Genomic DNA, 5,673 nt, shown 5'->3' with positions numbered 1-5,673 from the left:
TTATTATTATTATTTTCCCTTCCTTTTGTGTCCTATTAAACTGTCTTTATCTTAACCCATGAATTTTACTTTTTTTTTCCTGATTCTCTCCCACGATACTGCTCTCTCAAACCTCCATTGCATTCTATGCATGAAACACAAGTCTAATGTACAATTTTCTGTTGCAAACACCACCAGTTAAAAAGCATTAGAGGTGCCACTGGCAGCACGTGCAATCTGATCTTAGCTGGGACTCCTAGCAAGGGCTTCTCTACCCAGGCTAAAATCACTTTCCTCATTATGCAGTTGGAAGAACTAGGCGAGCTGTAAATATCACTTGCACACAAATGCAGTAGATGTACCAAATGCCACAGCAGGATTTTAAAGAATTGCTTGTCATTTTGGAAATAATGCCCTTCACTTGCATGGAAGTGGGGCTCTGTTGAAATATTTGGGATTTGGGTAACTGAGCCAAACTTAGATAGAAGGATTAGGAACAGAAGGGACTGGGAAATGAGGTAGGATAAGAACAGTAAACTGAAAGGGCTGGGAGAGGATAGAAGATGGGAACAGGAGGAGCGGACATGGACAGGAACCAAGGCACATGATGGCAAGATAAACATATGGGACCAGCTCAGGGACTGTAGGACAGAAATAAATTAAGGGATGGAAACTGAATGATGGAGTGCAGGAGCAAAAGGGGTTGAACGGAACCAAAAGAGCACAAAGTCCAGCTGAAGGGTGGACAGACATCTCAGAGGAGTTGTGTCTGATACAGCAGAACCTCAATTTGGACATAGTGTTCGTACGTCTCAGTAATCCTAAGCTGCCTAGCAAATAGTTGCGAAACCCTCCATCTTTTTTCTGGTCATGGGTCTGCATACTGCTGTTATCTTCTGTCACACTCATTCATTTGCTCACACAGCATAGGGTTGTGTTGTGAGCTTAAAAATTGTGTCCGTCTGGCAGGCCAGCATGTTTTTCATCCTGTGATAAATAGAGCCCTGGAGTCCCTGGAATACTTCGGGCTTCTCCGGAAGGCATCTGAGAAAAAACAGGTTTACATGGAAAATACTTAAGGGATTTGGAAATAGAGGTTTAAAAGATGTTTAAAACAGGTTTAAAAGTTAGTCATCTGTAGGATAAAAGTTGGGGGATTTTATTTTCAGCTTTAGTTTTGTGAAAGCCCAAGACAAACACAGCATTAAAGGCACTTTAGGTTTACAGAGGCAAGTATTTGAAAGCTAGGAAATGCTCGCATGAAAGTTTCTGGTATAACCTGATTTCCCTTCCCCTTCTCCCTTTATTCCAGTATTGTGACACAATTTTTAGTTACACGGTGGTATATTTTTGCCAGTACAAGAACCTGTCCTCATTCAATGCACAGAAAAGATAGTGCTCCAGGAATAGTCCTGGGTGATATAGTGAATGAGACTGTCATCTTCATCATGGAAGTGTAATTCTTCCTCCATCAGTTACCAGTGGCACAAGCACCCTATTCAAAGCGTAGTGTAGAGAGAGCCTGTGTAGTATTTTGTAAATATGAGAGCATTGGAAACTATACACTGTTTTGTTATGAAATTACAACTGTAATATTAATGGTACAGGGAGACAGTTCATTCAAGCGTGCAAATGTGAACACACGTATTTGTGCACGCGTGTGAATTCACTGTGCTATGGCTGATGTTATATCTCTATAATAACATCTCCACTGAGTTTGCTGGCTTTTCTTCAAATGTGTAACTAATGGAGGAGGAAACTTTGTATAGAAGAATGAAAGGTGACAGAAGCTCAGAGAACTGGGATGGATGCTTTCCTATCAGCGAATAGTCAGGGTTGCTTCTGTCTTGCGGAAATTGGGAAGTCTTATCACTGCCGATTGTGGCAATGGTGGAAACTGCAGCGTGCTGGATACATGAAGAGGGTATTGTTAGATGCCCGAACCATCCTCACCCTGTTGCCATCTGATGCCTTGAGATCTGAAGTTACACAAATTGAGAATTCCTTGTATATTTTCTTCCCTCTTACAGTTTAACATGAATACAAAAGCCAATGTTTCATTTCCCATCTTCAGTGAAGTCACTCATCTTTCATAGCATAAGTGTGTCTAGCATTCTACCAGATGAAGAGAATAACGTTTCAGACCTACGCGTTCACTTGGACTAGGATAAAGAGGCTGAAGGCACTGAAGAATTTGACCATTTCATACCATATCAGTTGGCTCCTCTGATGCCTGGAAGGCTGTTAATAAACAGATAGGTTCCTAGTTTCTGGTAAGAGAACAAAACAGGACAACTTCTGTTTCTGAGTGGTATGGCTAACAGCTTCAGGGCGTAAGCTAACTCTGCTTCCCTCTCCTGTTTAGCACTTTCACTTATAGATTTATGACTCTGAGTAAGTAGGGAGGTATGAAGTTCGTTGTAATTGGTACTGTGCATAAATGTAAATGACCATTTCAAATGTGGATGCCCTGCCGGCTATTACTTTTTTTTTTAATTTCCCTGGCTATTGCTCTTTTTAGATCACTGGGATTTGTTTTACGTGTGGAATGTTTTGGCTCCTGGGAGATGAATTCTACCTCAGGGCCTCAAGCCTGTGGGAGGTTATGTTGTACTCCCTAGGCTGCATGTTAAGGTGTTGATGCATGATTTCAGAGGTCCATAGTTCACTAAAGTTACTGCAGGTATGAAGGATTGTTTGTTTTCCTTCTGGTCTCTTAATTTGATATGAGTGAGTATTACAAGAGGTCACATCAGCAAAGCATCTCTAGCTGTTCTCCTGGTTGCCCAGTGTCTCCTAGTGAGTCACAAGTCAGCCACCATCTTCAGTGCTTACTGGGCAGGGTCCAGTCCCAACAGGATTTTTGCAAAAGGGGTATGAAAAGTATACTGACTTTGATACAGGGGGCCACTGACCTGCAAGTAGGTGACGAAACTAGTCGGGTCAGAGGAAGGAGATGCTCGATAACTGGGAAAAGTACCTGAATGTGGGAAGCAAGAGATAGGGGTAGCACAGGAGCCATGGAGGAGAGAATTGGAAAGTTCAGAAGATGGAGCGACCGGGAAACACAGAAAGGCAGGAAGTGGATAAGAAGTTCTGCATGTGCTAGACGCAAATCTAGATACCCACTTGGGGTATCAGTTTTGGAGCGCTTACCTTGAGTTTGGCTTTCCTGAGAAAATGCTACATATCCGTAATTTTGTGGCAGCTGCGGAGCTGAGCACATCAAGTCCGGCGAAAGGGAGCTAAAGGGAATCCAAAGGATGGCAGTGTTACCCAAAATGCTGACCCACCTTCAGGGGTGCGTAAGACATCCACGGAACTGTTTGGCTTGTTGAAGCTGCACTGCTGTGCCGCAGATTGACAGGTGTCTGTCAGGGCCAGGCTCTAGGGCATGATGTCGCTCCAGCTTCTGGAGTAGGATGAGAGCCCAGAATCAGGTGTCCTGCTGTGCTACAGTCAACAACAATTTTTCCCAGGGATCTATGAAGGGTTTTTTGTGTACTGTGGAATTAGTGACTGATATAGCCTAGGGGAGGTCATCATAAACTCTTGAACCATAGCAACATGCCATATCTGAGCTTGGAGATGTGAACACAGCCACCACCTCAGAGAGAAGCTTAGTGACACCTTTAGGTGGCACTGGTCTTGTGGTGTTGGCTTCAGACCTATCAGCCAAATCACTCTGCAGGGAGTGTTATGGTACTGCTGTGCAGCTTTCTGGAGTGCTGCTTCGGGGTTCGCCTCTTGCCCCTCCCTGACATCTCTGGATCTCCCTTGCCGTTCCTCTCCAGTTTTGCAAATTGTGTACCATCACAAGATGCTGGCCCAGCAAGGTCCGCACGGAGGCTGAACAGTGGCAGCTGGCATCGCCTCTTAATATAGAAGTGAGGGGTGTGGCTGCACAAGGCAGCGTGGTGCGGATCAGTTTGGGAACAGGCTGTGTGCTAAAAAGAGTTTAGTTGCACGTTGCAAAGGCTTATGGGGTTGATACCGAGTCTGAGGTGCAGCGTAAGTACACAGAGGGAAATGCAGTGGCTTCTTAAGGGCTTTCAGGAGCAAGCACAGGCGGTATATAGCAGCCTGGGTGCCTACTCAGAGATGGACTGTGGTAGGAGGTGAGCAGAGCGGGTAGACATGGCTGGATGGGACTGCAGCTCACGTGGAGGCACCTTAGCTATCTGTAACACTGCTAGCTCAGGTAACGTGAAGACCAGAGCTGTGGCAGGATGAAATGTCTGCATGGGCTGGAAAATCGTCCTGCAAATTGCTGTGGAGCTCCACGCTGCCTCTGCTATGCTGCCTGAAGCTTGCTCGTTTAAACCCTGTACAGGATGAGCTCAATCACAGCAGTGATTGCAATGTAGACATGCCCTATATCCTCTTATAAACCTCAGGAGCTTTTCCATCCCTCCCAAAAGCTGTTTTTAAAGGATTTCTCAATAGTTAACCACGTGAATGAATAAATCATAATTATGATTCAAATAATCCTGTGAATGAATAATTCATTGTCATAATTGAAAAAGGAATGTCAGCAAGAAGCATTTTACTATTACAAAGGTAAACATTTATTCATTTTTTTAAAAAGAAAAGGTATATTCTCCAGCAAAGTATTTTTCATCTGGCTGCCATACCCTAATTATGTATAATATGAAAGAAAAATATGCTTCCTTGTGCGACAGCCATCTTCATATAAATGAAAAAATATGCTTCCATTTGCAACAGCCATCTTCAATGCTAACGCGTGAGAAAGGAAAAAGGATTAAGCGACATTCAACTCATATTCACCTCCTTTCTGAGGACAGAGCCAAACAAGGCAGCCATAGTCAGCCGGTCAAAATGTCCAGAGCTTGAAGTAACTGAATATTGCCAGCTGGTTAGCGAGGAGCTGAGAGGAGGGGTAAAGAGGGGAATGTTTTCTTCTAGATCTGTGCTGCCAGGAGATCGTGTAGGCTAAGCATATGGCTCGCAGCCAGCAAAGGCATCAGATACTATGATGATAAAAGTCGTCTTAATAATATTTAGCACCAACAAAGGGCTTTCAAGGGAAAGACAGACTTTTGTCCCGGGAAGGATGGAAGCAGCCTCACCTGTTAGCCCCATTTTTGGAGGGAGAAAGTACACTGTCATGAGTTTCTCTACGCTTTCAGATGCCAAGCGTGACATGGATGGAGCAAGCCACAGGTTTCTAAAGGCAAAAGAGCTGGAAGTCTTGATTGCCTGCGAAATGCAGTTTTGGCTCCCAGGGAGACGAAGTGCTGACTGTGTGGTGGTAAACAAAAAAATGAGCAAGCTCACCCGTTTGGTACCTGGGAGAAGGGGGCAAACTCTATCCACCCCAAATGAGAGGAGAGAAACTGTATTTACCTGTGTCTTTCCCCAGTTGCACTGTTCACCGTGTGACAGGTTGTCTCCATCTGTGGATGGTCCGACGCCACTGTCGTGCTTGCATCAAAAAGGGGGGTGGGGGGGAGCCACAGGCATGGAGCGACTGGCTCAAGGTCAGGCTGAAGGTCAACTCCAGCCTGCGGCAGGGACCCGAACACCACCGAGGTCTCCCGGGTCCCACGGCTGAGCTCTGAGCACGGACCGGAGCCGGCGGTGTTCGGCAGTCCCCGCCAGGGTTTTGGCTGAAGGGGCAGCGGCGGGGGCAGGTTTTCATGGTGGACGGGTGGGGGAAAAGAAGGGCGGGGG

Source organism: Aptenodytes forsteri, unplaced genomic scaffold, assembly GCF_000699145.1.
Source record: "Aptenodytes forsteri isolate BGI_AS27 unplaced genomic scaffold, ASM69914v1 Scaffold73, whole genome shotgun sequence".
NCBI lineage: Eukaryota > Metazoa > Chordata > Aves > Sphenisciformes > Spheniscidae > Aptenodytes > Aptenodytes forsteri.
Note: the sequence above shows the minus strand (reverse complement) of the source record.